General features: G+C 35.4%; 1 pseudogene; it reads right to left on the bottom strand.

The window, feature by feature from the left end:
- Positions 1 to 4,593: 4,593 nt before the first annotated feature.
- Positions 4,594 to 5,534, bottom strand: LOC129554102 (olfactory receptor 10AG1-like; annotated as a pseudogene).
- Between the last annotated feature and the right edge of the window lie 2,605 nt (positions 5,535 to 8,139).

Below are 8,139 nucleotides of genomic sequence, written 5' to 3'. Positions count from 1 at the left end.
GTCCGAGTAAACTCCGGGAGTTGGTGTTGGACAGGGAAGCCTGGCATGCTGCAGTCCATTGGATCGCAAAGAGTCGGACACTACTGAGCAACTGAACTGAACTGAATCATTTTTTTACTCCAATGCTCCTTATTAACTTTTAGCTGTAACTGTAGAGTTTACAAAATAAATATCTGCCTAATACAATCTATCATTAAATAAATTATATGCTTTAATATGCAAAATGTTAAGATCCTGAAAAGAAAATACTCCTGTTTGTGCAATCTTATCTTTTGTTTTATATTATTGCCTTACACTTACTCTTTTTAAATTAATTTTTATTGGAATGCAGTTGATTTACAATGTTATTTTGCTTCCGCCATACAGCAAAGTGAATCAGTGATATATATACATACTTTGACTCTTTTTAAGATTCTATTCCCATATAGATTATTACAGAGTATTGAGTAGAGTTCCTGTGCTATACAGTAGGTTCTTACTAGCTATCTATTTAGACAGGTTAGTATGTATATTTCAATCCAAATCTCTCAATTTACCCTCCCCTTCCACCATTCCCTCTTGGCAACTTTAAGTTTGTTTGCAACATGTGTGATTCTATTTCTGCTTTGTAAAGAGATTTATTTGTACCAGTTTTATAGATCTCATATATACATGATATGATATGATGCTTTTTTTTCTCTGTCACTTCACGCAGTTTAACAATCTTGAGAGTCCCCTATACTGCAAGGAGATCCAACCAGCCCATTCTAAAGGAGATCAATCCTGGATGTTCATTGGAGGGACTGATGCTAAAGCTGAAACTGCAATACTTTGGCCACCTCATGCGGTGAGTTGACTCACTGGAAAAGACTCTGATGCTGGGAAAGGTTGGGGGCGGGAGGAGAGGGGGACGACAGAGAATGAGATGGCTGGATGGCATCACCGACTCTGTGGACATGAGTTTGAGTGAACTCCGGGAGTTGGTGATGGACAGGGAGGCCTGGCGTGCTGTGATTCATGGGGTCGCGGAGAGTCAGACACGACTGAGCGACTGAACTGAACTGAACTGAGGTCCATCTGTGTCACTGCAAATGGCATTATTTCTTTCTTATGACTGAGTATTATTCATATATGTACCACATTTATTGTTTAATTTATAAACACTATGATACTTTTTTTGTTGTTTTCAACTGCTATTTATTATTTGATCGACATTTTAAAATATGAAAAATGTTTATATTGGTCATCTTATTTTCTGTTTTGTGATCTGTTCATTCTTCGTGTTGATCCAAATTATTTTAAACTGTATTATTTTCTTCTACTTGAAGAGCTTCCTTTTACATCCTCATATGCAAATATGCTTGTGATATATTTTTTCCCTTTACTTTGTAAGTTGATGTTTTTATTCTTAAAGTTCACTTTCTGTTTTGTGGGATAATTTTATTAGAAAAATCATTCTAGTTTGATACTTGTTTTATCCTGTTCTTTAACGATGTAATCTGTTCTTCTGTCCTGAATAGCTTCCAAACCGAATTCTGCAGCAAACAAATCTGTCCCACTGTTATGATATGTATTTAACCCTGGTTGCTTCCAGCTTTATCTTTTTTTTTTTCCTTTTAGGTGTGTGTGCATGAAGGCGATATTTGCTGGGCTCTCCATCACATATCCACGATGTCTTTCTCGATCACTGTCTGAATTCTGTACTATTATGGAAAGGCATGCTGTCCAGTAAAGTAAATCCTCTCACGTTACTGTTCTTTGGGAGTGCCTTGGCAATAATTGCTCGTCTTCATATACACAATTTAGGGTCAGCCAAGTCACACACACACTCCCCGTATACCACCTCACCCACCAATAGGCCAAAGGAATTTTACCTACTTTATGGAATTTCTGTATCATTGAATTGAATTTTATCAGGGAAAATTGATATCTTTTAAATATTGAGTTTTTCAGTACATAAAAATGTTATAGCAATCCATTTCATTCCTTATCTGAAATTTCTCTCAAATTATTTTCCAGTTTACTGAATAAACTTCCTGCAGGGTTTTCATTTCCATTACTTTTCATATCTTTGTTCTTATTTAAATACTATTTTCAACCTCTACTTATTTTTTGCTTTTCAATATGGAAATAAGGGCTTCCCAGGTGGTGCTAGTGGTAAAGAACCTCCTGCTAATACAGGAGACGTAAGAAATGGGCGTTTGATCCCTAGATCAGGAGGATTCCCTGGAGGAGGGCATGGCAATCAACCCCAGTATTCTTGCTTGTAGAATTCCAAGGACCAAGGAGCCAGGCAGGCTACAGTCCATAGGGTCACAGAGAGTTGAACATGACTGAAGCGACTTAGCATGCACGCACATATGGAAATAAATTGATTTGTGTTTGTTGATTCTGTATCCAGTACACATGTTGAATTCATTTATTATGTCTAATAACTTCATTGTAGATTATTAAATATTTTCCACATGTTCATATATAACATCTTCCAACAATTAGGTTAATAAAATACTGGTGGCTCAGACGGTAAAGAATCTCCCTGCAATATGGGAGAACCAGGCTTGATCCCTGGGTTGGGAAGATCCCCTGGAGAAGGGAATGTTTACCCTCTCCAGTATTCTTGCCTGGAGAATTCCATGGACAGAGGAGCCTGGCAGACTAGAGTCCATTGGGTTGCAAAGAGTCAGACATGACTGAGCCATAACACTCTGCAGTGTTTACGTATACATTTTATTCTCTCTCTTTTTTTTCCCCACTGAGTAGGCAAGTGTCTCTAGTAAAATGTTGAGGAAAAATTGTGAGAGAAAAATCCCTTTCCTTGGTTCAAATTACAGAAAGACACTTTTCAACATTTTTTAATTTAATTGTGTTTGTTAGCCCTATTGTTGAGATTAAAAAAAATAGTGTCATCCTTTACTGAATGTATTCTTAACTTCTTATTTCCCAAACTAAGTTAAACACCATTCTAATATTGCAAGTTCAATATGGATCACTTTACTGTATGATTTATTTTATGCTTTTATGCCAAATTACTTTATTATTTATCTGGTAACAGTGTGTTCCCCTAGAGTATGAAATTTCCGTGAAAACTGGGTTTTTCTTCTATGTAATGCATCATTGTAACTACACGACATAGTTACATGAAGCTTTTCTAGACATGAAAACCAAATCAGTCCCCATATGAATCCCCCTTCATGATGACAGTCAATACTATATGGAAGAGGACAACCATGCAGCTGACCGCTGCCTCCGTACTGGACAGTGCATGTGATACAATCAAAAGATATTCTTCTAAACCAGAAATTTTGGATGTAATTTGCTGTGCAGCAACAGAATATTGGAGCAGAGGACTTTAAAATGGCTACAAAACCAACTTTTAAATTTTACTTCCTTCATCCTTTCAGTGGGTAATATGTAACACCCACAGTAGTCATCTGTGACTGTCACCTGCGCATGATCTCCTCTGAAACGATTGCTGTAATTTTGGGTGCTTTTTAGATGTCTTTTTGGATGACATGCTACCTACTCAAAGAAGAGAACTAGCTGATAGATGAATTCTGGTCTTATGAAAATAGGTTATTTAAACACATAGTATAATAAGAGAAAGACAGATTTAAAAAGAAAATATAAAAGAAAAAACCTTCCTCAGATTGCATCATTTCCCAATCATTTTGACTGAAAATGAATCAGTGTACTGTCTGTAGTTCAACTCCTTCCATTTGAAGAAATACAAGATCTTTTTTAATAGTATTTTTTTTTGGTTTAATATAATGATTCTGTCTTATCAAGTATCATCCTTTACAGCCATAAAACTTGGGAAAATAATATACTAAATATTTACGTATTTTTATTTTAATTTCAATTATATACTTCACCAAAATTATTAAAAAAAAGAGTTCTTAGAGAATAAATAAAACTATATGGACACAAAATGACTGAATCCTGTATATCTTATATCTCTGAACAGCGAACATGCATTAATAATTTTTGCATTAGTAAAAATTAAGGTAACAAATTATCAAGATGCTAGTAGCATGATTTGGCTACAAAAACAAAGCATATCTAAGAAGAAGAATTCAGAGAGAAGCAGAGGGTAAAAGTTTAGTGCCACATGGCAAAATTCAAGGGTCATTAAGCAGGGTTTTGTTTTTAATCTTACAGAAGGATCAAACTGAAGTCGTTGAAAGGTAAAATGTCTAAAGTTAAAAACATGTAGATATTTAACAACTGTTCTCCAAAGTTTTGCCATCTGTACTATCTAAAAACATCATGAAAAGAAAATAAAGTGCATGATAGTTATATGAACAGAAAAGTACAAAAATATCTATGGTTTTAGGGGAAAAGGTAGGTAAGTGATACTATATTTTCTCATGATATTGCAAATCACCAGTAAATTTGTGGACTGAATATAAGATTGCCTAAATACATAGTTTCTTATCAGCAAGACACCACAATATAATCCTGATATTAGAAAATCCAGCATAAAACAATAAGGCCAGGAATGAATAAATATAACTATTAATCATGTGGAAAAAGCAAACTATTTCTGATTATACAATGACAAAATTAAATAGGAAAACAGAAAATGAGTTTAAATCAAGCTGCTAATGCTTTATATTAAGGTATCAGTTTTCTCAAGGCTGTCAAGACATCCTTATTTCTCAGAGTGTATATCAGGGGGTTAAACATCGGGGTGATAACGGTATAGAAAAGTGAGAGAAATTTGCCCGTTCTGGAACAAGTTTTGGATTTAGGTCGTAAATTTGTAACGATTGCAGATCCAAAGAATAAAGTCACAACCATGACATGAGATGAGCAGGTGGAGAAAGCCTTTGCTTTTCCTGTTGCCGATGGCAACTTCAGGACGGTGGAGCTGATTCTACCATAGGAGCCGAGTATCAGCAGAAACGGGACCATGACAAACAGCACAGCAACTGCGAAGACCAGCATCTCGTTCAGAAACATGTCCCCACAGGCCAGCTTCAGTACTGGCGGGATATCACAGAAGCAGTGATTGATTTGGTTGGATCTACGAAAGGACAGAGAGAAAGCCTGGTGCGTCTGCCCTATCTCAACTGGAACTCCAGTGAGCCAGCAGGCAGCCACCAGCTGGACACAGACCTTGTGGTTCATGACCAGAGGATAGTGCAGGGGGCGGCAAATGGCCACGTAGTGGTCATAGGCCATCACTGCAAGAAGCAGGCACTCTACGTTTCCAAATATAAGGACAAAACTCATCTGTGTTGCACAAGCAAACAAAGAAATGTGTCTTTTCTGAGTCCAAAGGTTAATGAGAATTCTAGGAAGAGTGGCAGAAACATAACAGATTTCCCAGGAGGAAAAATTACCGAGGAAAAGTACATGGGAGTCTGGAGAGTCTGGTCTGTCCCGGTTACGAGAATGATGATTGATGCCATTTCCCAACAGAGTTATCACATAGGTAAACAGAAACATCACAAAAAGAAACATTGGAGATTGGGAATGTCAGAAAATCCCAAAAGAATAAATCCCATCATTGAAGTGAGATTCACATTCACTAGATATTTTTGAAGTTCCATCTGTGAAAATAGTACAGTTAGACATTTATATTTTTCGTTTTGTAATTACTATAAATTAAAGGCATTTAGGGGAATCATTAATAGTACATATGATTTCTACTCTCTATTAATGTTTAGTACTTTATATCCTGGACTCAACATAACTGAAGTTTAATGAAGAATATGTATGCTAAATTCTAAATATAAAAGCATAAGTTGCAATTCAAGGTTTAAATTTAATTAAAAGTAATATGTTTAAGAATTATGCACTTTCATTTTGAATCTGTATGCAGAGGAAAATCTATCCATTTTGCTTATATTCAAAAAGCAAAAGTCTGAAGCAGAAATATTTCCATCCCACTTTCTCAGGGGTAGGGCACCACTAAATTCTGTAATGCATTTTTCAGGTATTTCCCAACTCTTCCATTAGAACTTTTTCAAGAATAAAACATGCCTTTCCTTCCATATTCTGCAATGATAGCTGTTACTTCTTGTGTGTGCACTTTATTTGAGACCATTCTGACTGCCTTTATCTACTAAAATAATCAACATAGTCATCAGGCGTTATAAAGCAGGAACATTTATTTATCTTTTACAAGGATGCATCTTATGTTTGTCAGTGTTCTTGACTTATCAGTTATTTGATTAATAATGACAAACTTGAAGAAATTACATTGATGATATGATTTCTGAAACTCTGCCTGGTAAATCTATTCTAAAATCTCTTAGGATGTGCCAGAGGTCACTTTCATTTAAAAATTATCATGCTAATAATATATATAAGATGCAGCACAAGAAAATTAAAACTGAAAACTATAAATTATTTAAAATATGGCTAATACACAGTTGTCAAAAATATCAAAAGCAGAGAATATATATTTTAGCTAGTAGGTAGGTAAGCAAGTATGGTTTAGTGAGTAATTGATGGACAGGGAGGCCTGCGTGCCGCGATTCATGGGGTTGCAAAGAGTCAGTCACGACTGAGTGACTGAACTGAACTGAACTGAACTTAACAGACACTCAAAGTTCTCCTATATTGAGATATACTTGGAAAATATAAGAATTTTAAAAGAAAGGTGATTAGTAAACTGTAGCTTTAAATAATATCTAGCAAACTGGAAAACACAAATTACTTTGTGCTACTCTTGTGTTAGTAAGCTTCTTGCAAAAACATATTATTAAATTGTGTTAATGTCATGTTATATTGATATTATAGATGAAGAAACTAGGGCTCAAAGGTGTACATGATTAAACTAAGGAAAAAAAAAAAAAAATGCTGTCTTTGACTTCCAGGATTCATGAGAATTGTGAGAAGGGTAACAGATCCAGAGCTATTTCCAAAAGGAAAGAATTGCCAGGGAAAGAATACATAGACATGTAGGGGTCAAGAGCTACTTTTGTTATTAGAATTATGGTTCTATTGCCCATCAAAATAATGATATACCTAACTAAAAGCAAGCCAAATAGAAGCCACTGGGGCCAGCGAACATCGGCAAAGACCCAGAGAAGGATTCCTTCAATTTGGTTAGATTTTATTCTGGTAAATTTTTGTTGGATTTTTTGCTTTTCATTGCTGTTCTTTTTTGTTGTTGTTTTCTTCTCTTTTTCATGTTTTCTCTATAGAAAAAGAAGATTTAGCATTTGCTTTCACTCCTTCATCCCCAACATATCTTGTTTTTCAGTGCTAAATAAATTATAATTTCTAATTGCACAAGTCCAGCATTTCTTTTTTTTTTTTTTTTTTTACCATTTAGTCTGTGACCCACTCGATAGTTAAATTTTCAGCATATACCATGAACAAAATTCATGGTAAGACAAAATTTTTGCATGTCATTCTCAACAGTGAGCAATTTAGAAAAAACAACTACTCCATGTGCTATCTCTAAATTATCTATACTATTCCTCTTTCTTGTAAATGTTTAAGTGTTTATTATTAAGGGAAATAGGTATTAATGCTCTAATACTGCTATTTTTGAACTCAAGTCTCCATTCCTTGGAAAACTTCAAATGACTAAGAAGATGTATAACGAGATTCCGTATCAGTTCGTTGTTGGTCGTATCACCATGTCTACACTATCTACTTCAGGGAGGTCTGTATATTTAATATTCATGAGCAGGTTAAATCATGTAATTTAAAATCAGTATTGAACTCAAAATTATTTCATTATATTAATTTAAAAGCATTTATTTTTTCTTAAAATAGATGTTCCTTGAATTCCCCAGAACTTGCAATTGTATGAACTAGATTGTTTTATATTCATTTCGGCTCAGTCGCTCAGTCATGTCCGACTCTTTGCGACTCCATGGACTGCAGCCCACCAGGCTTCCCTCTTCATCATCAATCTCGGGAGCTTGCTCAGACTCATGTCCATGGAGCCAGTGATGCCAGCCAACCACCTCACCCTCTGTCCTCCCCTTCTCCTCCTGCCTTCAGTCTTTCCCAGCATCAGGGTCTTTTCTAATGAGTCGGTTCTTCACATCTGGTGGCCAAAGTATAGGAGCTTCAGCTTCAGCATCATTGTTTTATATTAAATCTCTTCTTAAAATATCATCAGGATTCTAATTAACTTAAAAATGCCCGTTAAAATATATCGGCTCAAAATCAAGTTTATCTCCCCATGTTGTA

Source organism: Moschus berezovskii, chromosome 14 (assembly GCF_049115385.1).
Source record: "Moschus berezovskii isolate FMDL1 chromosome 14, NW_MosBer_1.0, whole genome shotgun sequence".
Taxonomy (NCBI): domain Eukaryota; kingdom Metazoa; phylum Chordata; class Mammalia; order Artiodactyla; family Moschidae; genus Moschus; species Moschus berezovskii.
Note: the sequence above shows the minus strand (reverse complement) of the source record. Positions and strands in the feature narration are given on the sequence as shown.